The following is a 19,661-nucleotide window of genomic DNA, read 5'->3' as shown; positions in this document are numbered from 1 at the left end:
CTGCATTGTAGTTATCGACCAGAAGCTTCAGGAATTGTGGAACAAGTGAATGGCACTTTGAAGAATAGATTGGCTAAAGTAGTGGCATCCACATCCTTGAGTTGGCCAGATGCTCTTCCTTTAGTGCTCATGAGCATGCGCAGCACCCCTGACAGGAGGACAGGTCTTTCTCCCCACGAGATCCTGATGGGGAGGGCCATGAGACTTCCTACAGTTCCAACTACTGCCCTATTGAATATTACAGATGATCTGATCTTGGATTATTGTAAAGGACTGTCTGACGCCATCCATTCTGTGTCCCTTCAGGTGCATGCGGTTGAAGCTCCAGCATCGAGGAACCTGTGTCATGACCTGAACCCAGGGGACTGGGTCTTAGTTAAAAAACACGTCCGGAAGAACTGCCTAGATGTTCGCTGGCGTGGGCCCTTTCAGGTAATCCTGATAACGAACACCGCGGTGAAGTGCGGGGGGCTGCCAAATTGGATCCATGCTTCCCATACTCGCAGAGTTCCAGCACCTCTAGAAGGAACAGCTCCCATCCCAGACGAAAGCCCGGAAGTGGAAGAAGAGTCGCAAGAAGGGATAGAGGCGGCTGAGGGGGTGTCAGAAGAAGTTGGGAACGCAACGGATTCAGAAGAAGAGCAAAGGCAGGACGGCAGTGAGACAGAAGACGCAACTGAAGGAGAGAGCAGAAGTGAATACGACTCAGACTCAGATCCGTATCAGAGCGATCAAGAACCAAGTGAGAGGACAAGGAATAGGAGAATAAGGCTTGGAGCTGCCACTTGGCCAGTAAGGAGAAGAAGGCTAAGTTTGAGGTCGGCCCAGGAAGAAACGCTTGCTCCTATATCCGAAGACTCAGATCCAGAAGAAGATATCCAGGATCACGCCGAGGAGGGTCTTAGAAGATCAAGTAGGGTGCGAGTGCCTAGCAGAAGATACTCTACTCCCGACTGGACCTACCTCGTTGCAGATGTCTGGGAGACACAGAACAGGTAGGATCAGGGAAGTGGAACTGATCAGAACTGACCCGATCATCACAGTGCAAATAAGGTTTCTACTGCCAGGAGCGGAGACCGAAAGGTTGCTGACACTCAACATCGTTCATCCTGCTCTCCTGAGTGGAATAAGGAAATTGATTTTAGAGACAGTTGAGTTTCCAGTTTGCTGTTCACGATATCCAATATTGGAGGGAACTCTTCTTCGTTTGGAAATGCTTGAGCGAGTAGTAGAAATGCTAGGAGCGCTTATTGTTGTGGATTAATACCATATTGTGAATGTCTTCAAAGGGGCGCAGAACTGGAAAGGTGAAGAAAGTGATCTTGATTAGAACGGACCCCTTTATAATTGTGGATGTAGAACTGATGGTACCAGGAATAGAAATTGAAAAAACGCTAACTCTCAATTTTGTCCGTCCACTTGTCTTGAGCGAAATAAGGAGAATAATCCTAGAAAAAGTTGACTTTCCATGTTGTGGTACGAACTGCCCAGAACCTGAGGGAATGATACTTCGGATGGACATTTATGAAGACGTAGTATCACTCCTTGAGTCATACATAACTTCAGACGAAAATAAGACTTTTGAAAAGAAATTGTAAACTTGTTGCAAGATAACCTAGCGCCGAGTGGAAGAAGAAAAGTGATAGGGGATTCCTTTTAGTGGATGGAGAAGGGCTAGGGTTGTCTATTTTCTACTGGACTTTGAACTGTTTTGCGGAAACAAATTGTCAAGCTTCCAAGTGTTCAAAGAAAGACATTGCAAGAGAGAAAGACTTTGTTTGGAAAGGAGAAGAAGTGAATGCTGGAAGAAAGTCAAGAACTACACTGTTTGAGAACATGGAGGCTGGCAACCCGAACCGCAGGGCAAAATGTATAGCTGTTACACTTTTAGGAGTAGTGGTTTCTCTTATAATTTTAGTGGTAACTGTTTCATTCCTAGCGGGACACGAAGGGGATGAAACCGCAGTTAAGGAGGATAAGGGAGTATCAACACCGAAAACTACCATTATTAAAGAGAAGGGAAACATCAATGAGAAAGACAAAGCATTGTTAGATGCAGAAATAAAAAGGCTTCACACCGACGAGTCACAGGGAAATTACAAGTCAAATGCTTATGCTAAATTGCTTTATGAATATGTTGATGCCATGGAAGTAAAGGATTGTTACGTTTGTATGCAATTACCAGCTTCAGTGGAGGAGGGTATCAGATACCATCATCTTCCGTTGACATATGGAATAACGTGCAGTTTATTGTTGAGCATGTTTTATGGACGAGAAGGATTCGAGTATTATTTCTCGAATTTCGACTCGACATTGCCAGAGGTTCCGAATTTCAAGCATTTGAACAAATGGGACTACTACAAAAGCGAAGACAGATTACACAAATGGTTTATTCCATGGAAAACGTTAGATACTTCACATGCTCGAAGGAACAATCTGACTTGTCAAATATCAGAAGTTGAGAAAAAGTTTATAGCACAGGTAGATACTAGATACAGGAGGCAGAAGATTTTGAAAGCATCAGGACAATGGGAAACAGATTGGACCAAGGAGGAAAGGGCACATCAAAGAAAAGGTAGTATTGGTCCAATTGCTTTGGATAAGGATAAACGGGGAAAACTGTGCATTCACAGGAGTTACTCATATTATGAAAACTTTTATGTAGGTCAAGTCCATTGTGAACATGCCTTTCAATTGGAGTATTACTCTAAGAACTTTTTGAAAGGGATGCAAGCAATACCAAATGTATATTTTGTATGTGGAAGAAGTGCCTATGTGAAGTTACCAGATAATTGGTACGGATCATGCTATCTGGCTGTTGTCTTCCCTAAAATATATCATGTTGAGAATTTAGACACGCCTAAGAAAGAAATATCAACTAGATGGAAGCGAGGGCTGGGTGCAGCAGAAGTAGTTGGAGATGTACTAGGTGCTGCATTCCCTTTCTTAGGATTGATAATGAATGACATTAAGATCAGGAGGTTAGCTACAGTCGTAGATAGGCTATCTGCCAGTACTGCAAGATCCTTGATGCTGATAGAAGGGGAGATGCAATCGATTAGGGCAATGGTTCTTCAGAACCGACTTGCTTTAGACGTTCTGTTAGCAAAAGAGGGAGGAGTCTGTAAGGCTTTGAAGGTCCAGGAATGCTGTACTTACATTCCAGACAATTCAAAACCTCTAGAGAAGTATATACAAAACATCACTGCCATACACTACGAAATTGAGGACCTAGCAAAGGTAAATGTGTGGGAAAAGGTAGGTCATGGAATGGGTAAAGTTGGAAGTTGGTTTGCCAACCTAGGGAAAGGTATCGTTTGGTACATACTGAAACCCATCATCATAATTGTGATTTGCGTAATCACTTTGTGGGGATTGGTGCGTTTGTATCAATGTTATAGAGCAAATAGGTTGCAGAGAGCTATGAGGAAACAGGAAGAAGAGTTGACAGCGATGCAGGACACTCAATATAAGAGTCTGAAAGCATTGGAGAGTATGAAAAGAGGTGGCACAACCATGTCTTCATTTTGAAGGGTTCTACATTTTTAGTGTTTTGGTGATGATGACCCCTGAAGGTCATCAAAGGGGGGACTGAGAGAGCACAAGTTTGAGAAAAAAATGTATAAGTACACCATATTTACAAGCACGTAGTTAGTTTAAACATGTTTTGCACACGAGTGTTTTATATCCAGGAGTGAAATATACAGAGTGTTTTATATTTAGTAGTGAAATGTATAGAATGTTAAGTAGAGTAACTATAATTGTAACGGTGTGAGATTAATGTAGAAAATGTTGGAATATATGTGAAAACCTCATGTTCTCATGTTAAAAGAATCATGTCCGAATTAAATGTAACTTTGAAAATCCAGTATTATGTGTAGGCCTTAGGGCAATTCACAGCAAACCTGAACGTGCTGCTAAATTAATGTGAGATAAGGTTGACATGGTTCTTCCAAAATGTACTATTGAACTTAGGGTTAAAAGTATATGCTTTATAGATGTGTTATTTTAGAAACGTATGCTAGTTAAGAATGTTTGCTGTTTAAATCAAGTTAACGTTTTAAGAGTGCAGGGACCTGCTGCATGTAAATCAAGTAGGCCAGAGGAGATAATGTCATGTCGTGTAAATCGTCATGTGCTCGTTAGAGAAGAGGTCGCGAGGTGTCCAGCACCGAGCTTTGAGAGTGTTTTATGACTAAAGATATGGTGGAGTCTGGAATTTGAGGCCCACTGCAGGACGAGCTGTATGCAGGTGCGAGGGTCCTAATCAGCTCGAATGAAAGGGACTTTGTTCAGTGGCGCCTTGCGCAGGCCTGTAGGAGTTTCCAGGAATTTCAGGGGGTATCAGCGCACTGAAGAAGAAGCCTGGGAACCAAGGTCAACTATAACGAGGGTCTTCAAGAGTACCATCATGGAGTTTGCCGCGCAAAGATGTACCACGTGAGGGGCGTCCCAAGGGGCGTTTCTATTGGAAATGTGATTTGGTATTAGGGAAAGAGACCTGGGAGGAGAGCAGAGCAGATGATTTTGGGAGCCTAAGGAAGCGGATGGGTAGGCAGATAGGCTGATCAGGAGAGACCCATTATCAGAGAAGAGACAAAGAGAAGTGCGTGATCTTCTTAGGAAGTCACCACGGCTGACACCTAGAGGGTTAAGATCTTGCTAAGTAGGGATGTCATTTAAAATAGTGTAGGGACAGACTAACCTTAATTTTCTTTTCTGTAATGACTTTGAGATTGCAACTTATATCTATTTTGACAACCCTTATGGTCTTTGAGCTTGTACTTATTATTTTGTTCTTCAGACTTAGATTATTCAAGAAGTTCATGTTTATAGTGATACCAATTTACCTTTTGAATCTCATTTTGAGAAGTTTGTATCTTCAGTTATCTTTGACTTTATATTAAATCTTTAAAACTTAAATTTGGTCAGTGGTCATTTAGAGTGTTGTAAGTTCTTAAATTGATTGACTTATTGCGAGATTACCTTTTACTCAACGACAGGTACCAACGATTCAGTCGACATAGTTTGGGATTTGGTAAGATAATTAGTAACCAGTAATCCCGCGTTAGCAGTCTTATCCCTGCTGTGAGGCAGATGGTTGTACATAGGATCTGTGCTGTGTTTCCTAAATGTGATGTTAAAAACGATTTTGGGGAAATTAATGTTTTTTACATATTTGAGTATATTGTGGCACAGAGGTTTAAAAAGTGACGCATCTAATTACATGTGTCTCTTTTTAAATATGGTGCAAAAAGGTACATGTTTGGGCTTTCTTGGGGAGCGTAGGTGGTGAGGCTTGTGTCTAAGAGTGCAGTGGACTAGGCTTCATGAAGCCTATCCCTGACTGCACTGTTAGGCACAGGTGTGAATTTGACTCTTTACAATGATGTTACATGTGTTAACTCAGTGTAGGAAGCATATTGAGTTTGTTTGCATAGAGGAATTGTATTTTGTAAAATTGTGAAGCTTCATGTGCAAGATTTTGCCTCAGTCTTATCCCTGCTGTGAGGCAGATGGTTGTAAATATGATCTGTGCTGTGTTTCCTAAATGTGATGTCAAAAACGATTTTGGGGAAAATAAATGGATTTTACATTTTTGAGTATAATGTGGCACAAAGGTTTAAAAAATCACGCATACATGAGTCACTTTTTAAATATGGGGAAAAAAGGTACATGTTTGGGCTTTCCTGGGGAGCCTAGGTGGTGAGGATTGTATCTAAGTGTGCAGTGGACTAGGCTTCATGAAGCATATCTCTGTCTGCATTCTTAGACACAGGTGTCAATTTGACTCTTTACAATGATGTTAGCTGTGTTTTAAAAAAGTGTAGGAAGCTTATTGAGTTTGTTTGCATAGAGGAATTGTATTTTGTAAAATTGTTAAGCTCCATGAGAAATTGTTTGCCTCACTCTTATTCCTGTTGTGAGGCATGTGCAAGATTCAAAGAATCCTAAAACTGGAGCAGGAGAGAATAATATGTATAGGAAAAGAAGGCAGAATCAGTTTAGAGACATTCGTAGACGAATGTTTCGCAATAGGGTGGTTTTAAATTTGTTAAAAAACATTAGGAAAGGTAAACAGAGAGCTGCTTTTTATAAGAAAAAGAAAAGTGTAGAGATGATTGTTGATCAGGCTTTTGAAGTTAAGAAAAAATTATTTATTTTAATAATCAATAGAATTAGGACACTTAACAAGACAATTGATGTTTTCAAATCAAACAGTAGATGGAAAAGAGTAATTAATCGGACTAATTTTTGTAAAGTTTTTTCTGGAGAATGGATGCACAGTTCAAGTTGTGAGCCATTTTTTAATGAGGAGAGTTACTTCCAGGAGAATGATTTAGTGCATGCAGTTGACACCAGTGGTCGAGCGTATGAAGTGAAAGACGGTTGTCCGATTGAAAAAGAGAAACTTGTGCCTAGAGAACCAGAAGAGGTGTTATCTGATGGAGTTTTAGGGAGACGTACTAAGGGTCCAGTGTACACTTGGAAGTGTAGTAGTATTTGTAGTGTGCGACAGGAATCAATTGATTTGTTTTGTAATTTCTTACGTACATATAGTAAGAAAAGTCTAAAGCAGAAAATGAAGTTGTTGCAAGACTTAGATCCTTGCAGAGTGAGAGGAATCACAGGTTTGCAAGGCCATTCACTGGCTTGTCTTTCTAGAAAAGTCTGTCAGAGTGTTTTTCATCATTTTAGGATGTTAGCAGTGCATCATACCAAAATGAGGAAATTAGTGAGAATGTTGTATTATGCAAAAAGTCCAGCACTTAAGCTTAAACAATAAACAGTGCTCTTTTGCATGGAACAGAATTAGATGTGAAGAAGATTTTTGAAGAAATTGAGATTTGTTATTTTCGTGAGCAAGAGGACAGTGTAGAAATTGAGACCGCAATTCAAGGTAATGTGGAAGACAATGTACAGATTTTAAATACAGAAAAGTTTGAGAAGGAAATTACCAGGTTTAAGGTGAAATCAAGTGAAAGGCGGAATTTTACTCGTGTGTTGTCGACGGACTCATTATAAGATTCAGACTAGGTTAGTTGATTTACATGCAAAAAGTGAAAAGATGGATAATTATGAGTGGAAAGATTTAGCATCTTATTTGTGGGTGGAGAATTCTTTTGATTTGAGTTCTGATCAGCGTATTTGTAAATATTGTTATGACAAATTAAATCAAAACAGAATGCCTGCTAGAGCTGTTCATAATAATCTGGAGTTGATAGACATTTCCCGTGAATTGATAGATTTAAATACATATGAGTCTATTTTGATTCAATGTGTCCATCCTTTTCAGGCAATTGTTCGCATGGAGCCTAAGATAGGGAAATTGCCTCCTACAGATTTGCAGAGAAGATTAAAGGGAAGAGTTGTTTATTTGCCCCTAGATTTGAAAAAAATATTGATACAATTGGTATAGAAAAAGTAGAAGAGGAACCTTTAGTCATTCTAGTTAATGGGGTTCCAACAAAGAGTAAAAAAATCTGGCAAGATTTAGTGGATGTTAGGAAAGTCAAAAAGGCAACGTTGTATTTAGTCAAAAACAATGATTACTACAAAGATGTATGTGTTGCAGCAGAGGAAACAGCTACAAATGAAGACAGTGATTGTTCAGGCGGCCAAATTGAAAAAGTTGATGTGTCTAGAAGTGAAGAAATATATTAACATTATACTGTTCATCCTTTACATTCCAAAGAAGTAATGGGGAATGCAATTGACTTGTTTCAAATGAAAACAGCAAAAGGAAGTCCCATTAGTGTATGGGAAGAAAGTTTGGAAGCTCGTTGTTTTCCACAGCTATTTCCAACAGGTCGAGGTGGACGATATGACGATCGACCACTTCAAATTCCTGCATCTGAATATCGAACTGTAAGATTATATGCTGAAGATGCAAGGTTCCGTCAATGCATTCCCTATTTGTTTCATCTACTGTATGAAAGTGACTTGTCTGGGCTTTCTTATGCAGTAAACCATATTCTGAAAAGTGGAGCACATCTACAAAATGTTTCGGCGAGGGACTTTATGGAGAAAGTGAATCTGCAAGATAATATTTTAGAATCTCATCTAATCAATCTCATGGCATGTCAGCGTGGTACAAATGAGTATGGGGGAATTGAAATGTATGCTAAGAAACTTAGGAACTCCTCCATGGTTCCTCACTCTTAGCTGTGCCGAGTATGCATGGGAGGACTTACTTCAATTTCTACGAGAGGCCAATGCTAATATACAAAATATAGAATTCAAAACACCTGGAGAACTGTGCTCTTTGGATCCAGTGAATGTATGCAGATATTTTAATCATAGATTTGAAGCTATGATGTCTTTTATTACCAACAAAAGAAATCCTCCTCTTGGAGAGGTTTTGGATTTCTTTTGGAGAAAGGAGTATCAAGCGAGAGGTGCTCCTCACATACATATGTTGTTGTGGATTAAAGATGCACCCAAATTTGGAACAGATTCGGATGAGACAGTGATGAGTTTCATTGAAGAGTATTCAACATGTGCTGTTCCGAAAACTACGGAAGAAAACAGTTTAAGGCAACAAGTTTTACGCTTTCAATCCCATCGTTGTGGAAAGTACTGTCGTCGAAAATTCAGAAACAAGGACAAGTTCTACACAAAATGTCGTTTCAGCTTTCCACGACCAGTGATTTCTAAAGGAAGAGTAAATAATTTGATGTCTTCTCTGCGACATACTGTGACGAGGAAATCACCAAAAAATACATACAATTTAAAAAGAGACGAAGAGTCCAAGTACATCAACGACTACAACCCAGTGATTTTGTCCATGTGGAATGCTAACATGGATATTCAATTCGTTGCTGACAACTCTATTGCTGTGGCTCAATATGTGACGTCTTACATCACAAAAAAAGAAAAGACAGAACTAAAGGAAATGTGGGAGGACATTTCACATGAAAAGAGTCTAAGCAAGAAATTATACAGTTACAGTCTGAAGATGTTGTCGCATCGAGAAATTGGAGCGTATGAATGTTCTGATCGATTGTCGTCAGCAAGTCTCTATGCCAAATCTAGAACCATCATTTGGGTGAGTCTAGGTCTTGCTGCAACACGAAATCGAGTTTTGAAATCTGTACAAGAGATAGAGTATTTGGCGGAGAAAGAACCAGAAAGTACAGATATTTTGAAGACAAACATGTTGGATACATACTATCCAAATAGAAGTCATCACCTTGAGAACGCTTGTCTCTATGAAGTTCTGCAGAGATATATTTATAAGAGGAACATCAGAGAAGATATCAATAATGGAATATATGGAGTCATTGGATGTGAAGGATGTCTAGTGAAACAGAAAAAAGGTCATTTGATTAAGCATCGCAAATTGAGTTGTGATAATCCAGATAAAAGAGAATTTTATTATTTGGCTCTTTTGCAACTGTTTAAACCATGGCGTGAAGAAGAGGAACTTCTTGGAGATTTTCTCTGTTATGAAGACTCCTTTAATGCAACGAAGGATGCCATAGAATGTCCTGTTTTTCCAAATTATCTGCAAATGTTGAATGAAGAAATAGAGCAAGAAGCCACAAATGCTGCAGAGATTGCGAGAGACAGTTCTCAAGGCAGTCAGAGTTCTGCTTCATTGAGTCAGGATCCACTAGGAGGACCAATTATCCAAAACGAAGCTGCTACTGCCATGGATGAGGTGAAAAGAGCTATGGAACAAGGTCAAGATGATGAAGTTAACTTAGAAGATTTGGTGAAACAACTAAACCTTGAGCAGAAACAGAAATATGACGAAGTTACAGAGCAGATTGAACATGGATTCAGTCATGAGAAAAAAGAGTGCTCATGTACATCATTTAAGCCTGTCCAACTGTACGTGAGTGGAGAAGCGGGAACTGGAAAAACTTTTCTGATTAAAGCCATTGCAACTTATCTGCAGAAAAGGACTGAATCACCGCTGTCTTGTGTTGTTACTGCTCCAACTGGGCTGGCAGCACATAACATTAAAGGGATTACTTTACATCGTTTACTGATGCTGCCAGTGGAGCATGATAACAAATTGGAGTATCACAAGCTATCAGGAGATGCGTGTTCCGAAGTTTCGAGAGTCCTGAAGAAAATGAAACTTCTTATCATTGATGAAGTAAGCATGGTGTCAAATATCATGCTTGCTTTTGCGCATTTGAGAATGCAAGAAATTCTTAGAACAGACTATGATGTCTTATTTGGTGGAAAACATATTATTGTTTTTGGAGATCTTCTGCAGTTGACTCCAGTGAAAGGGCAACCTGTGTTCAAAATGCTCACACATGAAGATACCAGGAAGTGCTTAGGGAGCATCGGAAACGTTAATATATGGTTAAACTTTAAATATGCAGAACTGCTTCAAAATATGCGGCAGGCAAATGATGAAGATTATAAAAATATTCTACAAGATGTAAGGATCGGAAAAGTAAGTCAGCAAGGGAAAGAAGCTTAACATGCACGATTAATTTCAAATTTGTACCCAAATGAAAACATTCTTCCAGAGAACATATTTAAGAAAATTAACGAGAAGAAATCTGGCATATGTTTGTTGCCAACTCTGAAAGAATGTTCCATGTTCAACAACAAAATGTTACAGTTAGAAAATGAAGAGATAGTGAAACTGGAAGCTATTGATAAACTAGAGCATATTGGAGCAACAATTATTTTGTCTGAAAATTTGAAATCAAAATTGGATTCATTAGAGAAGACTATATCTAAAACTGCTGGTTTTGAAAAGACTCTGAATGTGTGTTTGAATTGTCGTGTCATTTTAAGAAGGAATTTAAATGTTGAAAGAGGTCTAGTAAATGGAGCAATGGGTTATGTTGTTGGTTTTCTGAATTACAAAAATAGAGATGGAATTGAAATTTTAAAAATTAAATTTGATGACATTGATGAAATAGAACAAATTTGTCGTTGTTCAGCTAGATTTTTGCTCGTGAAAGACTTATATGTTCGCCGAAAACAATTTCCTATTTGTTTGGCATATGCGGTGACAATTCATAAGTCTCAAGGTTTAAGTGTAGATAGCGCTTTGGTGAACATTGGAAGTTCTGTGTTTAAAGAGGGTATGGCATATGTGGCATTATCATGAGTCAGAACTTTAGCAGGATTGTACTTGATTGAGTGTGATGAAACTAAGATTTGTGCAGATTTAGATTGTGTAAAAGAATACAATAGGTTAAGAAGAGAGTATGCTCCACATTTGCCTCAATATCCTCTGATTGAAAAACGCGTGGTAGGCCGAAAAAGAAGAAATGAGAGTAATTGCAGTGAGGTATCAGCAAAAAGGCATAAAGTAGATAAAAGTGTAATTGTAAAGAGAAACAAAAAGGATTCTGTTAAAGATGTTGTTGGATTTCAGTTTGAAAACAGTTCTGGTGTCAACTGCTATGCTAATGTAGTAGTTATTGTTGTTTTTTTTCTTCAAAATTTACAAAGACAGAGTGTTGAAAATCGGGAACAAACATTGTGCTGTTTATTGAATTCTGTGTTAGAGAAATGTAGTAGTGATAGAGCTAAAATAGAAAGTGTTTCAGAAATTAGAAATCTTCTAGATATATGTTCAGGTCAAAATCAATTTTCACAGAATATTCAGCAGAATTGTCAGGAATTTTTAATGTATATGTTTGATGTATTACAAGATGAAGGAGTAGATATAAAAAATCTATTTGGCCTTTCTTATCAATGGCAACATGACTGTGATAACTGTGCTTCATCAAGTACTACTAGAATAGACTCTGAAAGATGTATATATTTAACTTTACCAGACTGCAAATCAGTGTCTTTCAATAATCTAGTTAAAGCAGCGGATCACAATATGGTGTGTACCCAATGTAAGTCTGCAATGCTGTCCACATTATTTCTACAAAATAATGGTCACTATGTTATTTTAATGTTCCAACGATGTAGACCTGATGGAACTAAATTGACAACTTCTATTAAAAATTTCGTGGCTTCTCAGTTATCGATATCAGGAAGAACCTTTGCAACTGTAGCTATTATTTTTCATGACGGTCCTTCTACAACATCAGGGCATTACACATGCAATTTAAAAAGTTGTAAAGGTTGGACCCAATGTAACGACAATCATTTGACTTTCAAACAACGTTTGCCTTTTGGCTTTATAAATTCATATCTAGTGTTTTTACAGCCAAAATTTAGGTAAAGGTAATTGGCCTATGAAGACGGGAGGAGTACTGATATATACTCATACATCTGACACTATTTGGCCAAATGGAAAGGTGCAGGAATGAGAAAAGAGTCATGACTGAAAGAAAGGAGTATATGAAAATATTGAAAATATTTTAGATGTTCTTGGAGTTTTTCTTCTAGAAAGTCGATGAAATGGATTTTTTACTGAACAGCAAAGTACTTTGCAACGAGAAAAGGACCTCCATGATATACTATTTGGCCTCAAGGAAAAGTAAGTCAATCAAAGATTAGCGTACATTTGTCGTTTGTCAGTATGTAAGTTTTTTTTTAAAACACAATCTTTTAGATTGTGTTTTTTTTCCCCGCTGTCATATGATGACTAATTTGAACTCACTGCTTTAAGTGAAATTCAATATATTCTGAGAACAGCAAAAATAAACTATGTAACATGTTGTAGAAATTATTCTATACTTTGGATTGTGTAAATTAAATTGTATTCCCATTCTCTGACATCCACTCTCCCTCGCTTATCTTTGTTTGCTTCTTACTTTTGACCTCTTCTCTCTATTTTTTGTTCACTACTTCTCTGTGCTCAGTGCCTCACTCACTCTACTTTTGTTATTTTCACTTGTGTTTATCTACCTTCTATCACTTCTTTTACAACAACTTCACTGCTCCTCTCTCGTCGTTCTTCATCCCATTTCTTTTACTCTGGTTCCGTTACTATCCATCATTTCCTTTCTTTCAATGTCCTTCTCTTTACTTTCATCACCAAATTATTTTTTCTCAGTAGCACTGTTTTAGTCGTGTTCTCCTCTCTTTCCTTTTTTTTGCTCACTTACTTTTTTTCTTTTCTCACTCATTGTACTCCACCTCACTCTGTTTTTCTCTTAGTGTGTCTACCTTATAACTTCCTCAGTACATTTCCTTAAATTGTTGTATATTATTCTGTCTCCCTTCATCCTTTCACTCTATGACTGTTCTTCTCTTACTCTCAGTTATCTTCTATTCCTCATTCTTCTAAATGCATCATTAATTAGACTGTTTTCTGTCTCCGTCATTATCTTTTTACTTACTTGTGTTTCCAGATTTAGTTTTGCTAACTCACATTGTTTTAGTATCTTTCTTACCTTCAGTTAATTTCTCTGTACTTCTCTGTCTTTTTCTTAGTGAATCTATATGCCTTACTCATTGTAATTTGCTCTCCTTCTATTTCTTTTTCCCTTTTTTTGTCCTTCTACCTTAGTTTATTTCTCTTTCTGTGTTCTTCACTCTCACTTTATTTCTAAATAGAGTGTTATGATGTTTTTAGCTCTTCATTTGTATCTTTTAATTTAAAATACATATTTTACTAATTATAACTTATATTTTTTTTCTCTCTTTCACAGATACCAGCTGTAGTAAAACAAATGATAGTTACATTTATTATATGGTAAGTATGACTAAAAAAATGTAGTTTGTTATCACCCTTTGCTTTAAGGTCACTAACATTTTCTCAATCTACCTCACTCCTGTGTTTTTACTCTGCTTCTCTCACTTATTTTTATTCTCCATGTTTACTCTCCTTTCATTATTTACCCTCTCATATTCAACTTCTTTTGATCCCTATTCTTTACTTCACTTACCCTCTGTTCCCTTCCTTTGCTTATCTACTCAATCTCTTTTTCCTAATTATTTACCTTACTCCTACACATATACCTCATCCCCCTCCCAACACATACACACACCTGTAACATACACCCCCACACACACCACACCTACACATCATACACACAAAAAAAATCTCCCACACACACTCCTCAAAAACACACACCCATTCCATACACACACATACATCGAACACATATACACCCCACACTCATACACTTCTCACACATATTTCACACACCCTCATCTCTACCCACACCAAAACACTCCACACAACCACACCCACAGACACACCTTACACACCCACACTTTGACCTACACCCACTAACTCCCTGTAAGTCACACACACTGCATTACTTATCTTTTTTTGCTGTTGTACTCAAGCCCATTCAGGTACTGTTCCCTTTACTCTCTTTGTCCTCTCTCTTTGTCACTCACCATGTGGTATCCTAATTCAATATTTCTCCCTCTATCACCCCTCTTTATTTTTACTATGGGTAGCTCACCAGGGAGCGTAACAAGGGGAAAACAAAGAGAAACAGTAAAATAATATTTTAGAGTGCTTTGAGGTAGGGTAGCTGTTGTGTTGTGTGGGTGATTTACTTACTGCACTCCTTCCACTCCTTTTCTCAGTACCTCTGTTCTCACAGTTCTTCATTCCCGTTCACTCAGTCCGTCTTTCTTACTGTAATTGTCTCTGTCTCTTCACTCTTTCACTACTTGTTCATTATGCTTTCTTCCTGAAGTTCAAGCACACTACGTTATTTACATTTCTTTGCTGCTTCAATTATTCCCTTTCTGTTACTTCTTCTTTTCTTCTTTCAGTTTTTTCTCTGTCAATCCACATGTTTTAACTTTATTCGATGTTACCCATCTTATTTCATCCCTCTTTAGTTATGCACACTACTTTTTTCTCTCTCTCCCTTACCAGTGTTATTTAAATCTGGTTCCATTATTATCTTTTATTTGTACATCATTTTTTCTCTTTCCTTTTACTCTTTACAGCCACTCACATTATTCATGTGCCTCTGCTTTAGTATTCTTCTTCTCTCTTTCTTTGTTTCACAGCCTTATATTTTTTACATTTTCTCTCTTACACTTTGTTATATCTTTTACACTGTTTTACTATGTATTACACAGTACATCTGTGTTGCTCTCTCTTGCTGTCTGTCTCTTAACATTACTCTCTCTTTCTCTTTCTCTTATGCTCTCCTTCTCTTGTTTTTTTGTCTTTTTTTTTTAATTGCGCTAACGGGGCGCTCTCCAGTGCGCGTACCGGGAAGCGCACCCATGAGAAAAATGAAGTGAAGAGTGCTAAAAATGTTAGTAATTTTTTTAAAATGGGAGGTAGTTCTGAAAAGAACTTTTTTTTTTAAATGTTTTTGTTGTTTTATATTTTTTTTATTTTTCTGAACATTTTTTTTGTATTTTTTGAACAATTTTATGTTTTTTTTGTTTTTTTGGGGGGGGAACAACGAAAAACAGGCATTAGAAAGGGCTCAACAGGAGCAAAAAAAAAAAATTATTTCTTGGGGCGTTTTGAGCACTTGTGGTTTTCAAATGCTCTGTTTATCAAATTGATACTCATATTTGCACATGAAAGTAGGTCACCACAATAAAGGCACACTATCTTCATGTGCACAAAATTCTGTTGGATATTTGGGACCGTCTCCCTCGCCTCTGGTCCCGATAGAGATACCTGTGCCGATGTACTGGCCACAGGAGTTGGTGGGTTATCTCGGAGGTGACGCATCTCTGCAACGCTGTAATTGAGTGGATGCCACCTCTGCATATGGCGGTGCATAGTATAGTTACCATAACTATACTTTTTATCTGTACCTCTAGACGAAACATCTTTACAAATGAGGCATGTCACATGTCGGGCATTGACTTTTTTTTGGCCTTGAGGGTATGAATAAAATTGCCAAATAAAACTGTCTTTGTGGTAAGATTTCCGGGGCTCTTCACGTAAGAACTGCCTCCGCTCTACTTCCTCTTCCTCTTCTTCTTCCTCTTCCTCTGGGTTTGGAAGGAACTGCGCAGGTGGTCCTTCCTTCCTAGGTGGTTGTGGTGGGGGTGGGGGTCCACCAGCTGCAGCTACTACAGATGCCATTATTTCAACAAGGAGAAACAGGTCTTCCTCTCACAAAGATGAATGTCAGAGTGAGGAAAGAAGGAGGGGTTTTCATCATTTGGGAAAAAAAAGTTCTAAACCAATGAAAAGTGTTATTTACAGGTCACATGACCTGTTACGCTTACGTTACGCGTCCCTCTCCGCGCCCGGAGCGCTTCCGGTCTGCTGCGCTTTGCGCCTCGTTCGCGCACCGGAGCACTTCCGAGTGCGCGAACGCGGCGCGTCATAAGACGCATTACGCGGCAACGCGATACGTTGTGCTTACACGACGCGTCGCGATGTTGTTCTCGAACGCGGCAGTTGTGCAAACGGTACGTTTCCCGGTGCGCGGACCGGGTCGCGGCATAAAATTAAGCTAACGGGAAGCTACCCGGTGCGCGGACCGGTAGCGAAACTAAAAACAAAAAAATAAATTATATACATAAAAAAATTATATTAAATACATATAAAATATATTTTTCCTTAAAAAGAAGAATACATTTAACAGCTTTTAATATTTGCTATTAAAAAACCATTGAAATTCACTGAAAAAACCATAGGTTATAGATCATATATAGTTAGGAATTAGCATTTACAAACCCTTGAAAATTCACTGGAAAAAACATAGGTTATAGACCATATATAGTTAGGAATTAGCATTTATAAAACCTTATTTTACTTACACAAAACAATTGAAATTCGCATATATAGTTAGTTGCACTAACTATATATTTCGTGCACCCGCAATCCACTGCTGATGACGTCACATATTACATCATTCATGACATGGTCAGTGACATCACTGATGACATCACTGATGACATCTCAAATGACATCACTGATGACATCACTGATGACATCTCATTTGACATGACTGATCATATCACTGATGACATCATTCATGTGATAATACAATGAACTTCTTCAGACTCTAATATAACCTTATATACACTCAGTGTAAACGGACACTCACAGACTGTCACTCATCCATGGAGTTACTCACACACCTAGTCAGTCATGCAAAGAATCAATCACACCTCCATTTCCTCAACTATACAGTTATACACACCTTACTTATTCAAACAGATACTAACACATATTTACACTCTTATACAATCCCTGATACAATTTCATAATGATCCATACAGCCACTCACACATTCACTGGCTTTTATGCACAGTTATTTATATATGTCAACTCTCACATATACTCTGTTTTACATATGTCTTTAATTTGACATGTAGCACTGAGATATCCATTCACTCACCAATACACTCATGCACACAGTCAACCGCCCATACAGCTGTTTCCACATGCACTTTTGAACCCATACATCTAGTGAATCTAGTGAATCAACTGCTCTCACACACTCAGTCTCCCATACAAATACTTGGGCAACCAATTAATAACACATATAGCCTCTCGTATAGCTAATTATCAACACATGCAGCAGTTTACATCACAACAGACATAATGATGCACAAATTAAGACAGTTTAGTCACTAACCCATGCATTCAGTGAGACACATTTAATCACTCACTCATACAGTCAGTCACGCACCTACTAAATCCTTCATCCAGACACTTATACATCCACTCATTCTTCAATATGTAAGACATATTTTAACTTTACAGAAACATACAGTCACTGGATGTTGTCATCAGTGATGTCATCAGTGATGTCATTTGAGATGTCATCAGTGATGTCATCAGTGATGTCACTGACCATGTCATGAATGATGTAATATGTGACATGATCAGCAGTGGATTGCGGGTGCGCGATATATAGTTAGTGCAACTAACTATATATGGAATTTCAATGGTTTTGTGTGAGTAAAATAAGGTTTTTTAAATGCTAATTCCTAACTATATATGGTCTATAACCTATGTTTTTTTCAGTGAATATATATATATATATAAACAAATGTATGTCTGTCTGTCTGTCTGTCTGTCCCCCAAACACTCCAATTTAAAAAATGGAATTAATACTCCATTCATCCGATCGCCATGAAACTTTTGTAAGTTGTTAAGTACACTCCCGCAAAGGTTTCTGCCACAAAAATGTATTAAATATCGGCACCCCATGGCCTTCATAATCTTTCGAATACTGATGTACGCACCAGACGGAAAAACAACAAATTGTGTATCCACAAGCACTCGAATAAATAAATAGAATTAAAACACCATTCATCCGATCGCCATAAAACTTTGGGAAGTTGTTGAGTACACTCCCGTGAAGGTTTCTGCCAAAATGTTTTTTTAAATGTTGGCCTCCCCAGGGCCCTCATAATCTTTCAAATACTGATGTAAGCAACAGACAGAAAAACAACAAATCGTGTATCCACAAGCTTTTGAATAAATAAATAGAATTAAAACACCATTCATCCGATCGCCAGGAAACTTTGGGAAGTTGTTGAGTACACACCCGCAAAGGTTTCTGGCATTACTTTTCTTTGAATATCGGCCCCCCGGGGCCCTCATAATCTTTTGAATACTGATGTACGCACAAGAAGGAAAAACAACAACTCGTGTATCCACAAGCACTCGAATAAATAAATAGAATTGTTTTACATATTTAAATGAATACGTTTGAATAAAAATTACACAATGTAAATTGAATGTTATCATGGCGAGTTTCCTTGAATTTCCTTTCTTCGGAGATCGCAGAAACGCGCGACGGGTAAGCTAGTATATATATATATATATATCATCACAATCTTCCGTGCATTCAAAGGCTTGCCTCCATAGACGGACACGGACCCAAGGAATGGTACGAAAAAAGTATTATTGCTCGTCACCTGTCGCCATTACGCGTTTCCGCTCGTTTGAGCCTTGAACTCATGACAGTGGCAAGGTAAAACAGTGCATTATTTAAAGTGACAGTGCTCCCTGATTAACTCATCACATGTTGCATACTTATAATAACACTGGAAGACATACTTTGATGTTGCTCTTTTTGAACAATGTGCATTTCATTTAGCATTTGTTCAGCCATACATATAACATCTGGCGCAACTTGATCAGCATGTCAGCCTTCCCACTCATCAGCCTGGCCATATACTTGACCCGATTTGTACCAACTTCCCTATTGCTCTAAGGGATGCTTGCCCTGTATCCTGGTCAGATCATTTTATATCCTACTTTTCTTGGGAAATATCTAATGTTAAGTCATTGGCGCGCTCATACTGGAAGCCAGCTTTTTCGAAAATTGACCCTCTTGAATTCAAGCTGGCATTGGAAACCTCTAGGCCCATTTTGTCAGGGGAGCTTGAGGAGTGTCTGACGGGGTTTACTGGCTGGGTATATCGGGCGGTTAACAAGGTGACCTCCCATTGGCCCGTCAGGCTAGCTAGGGAATCTCCCTCTAAACCCTGGTTTAATTCGGCCCCAAAAGCTGCGTAGCATGATTGTAAGATTCTTGAGCGGGCCTGGCGCAGGAGTGGTTACTGCCCAGCAGCTAAGCGGAAGCCCAGAGACATGCAAAAAACATATTATGAAGCCATCGTACTGGCTAAAGGGCAATTCTACGCAGCCCCCTTCGAATCTGCCAGTAACAACTCCAAAGAAATTTTTGCCATAGTTCAGAGCTTCACGTCCCCTTTGGCCCAAGCGAGTGTCACGCCATCTTCACCTGCCTGGTGTAACACTCTCTTCTGCTTTTTTAGGGATAAGATTCTGACTATCCAGGCGGCGTTCACACCCTGCGACGGCAGTAGTGGGGGATTTCCGGTGGTTCAACCTGCTGTTTCCGCTC

This window comes from Lissotriton helveticus, chromosome 4_1 (genome assembly GCF_964261635.1).
Source record: "Lissotriton helveticus chromosome 4_1, aLisHel1.1, whole genome shotgun sequence".
In the NCBI taxonomy this organism is placed as follows: domain Eukaryota; kingdom Metazoa; phylum Chordata; class Amphibia; order Caudata; family Salamandridae; genus Lissotriton; species Lissotriton helveticus.
The sequence above is the reverse complement of the archived record's forward strand: the minus strand, read 5'-3'. Positions refer to the sequence as shown.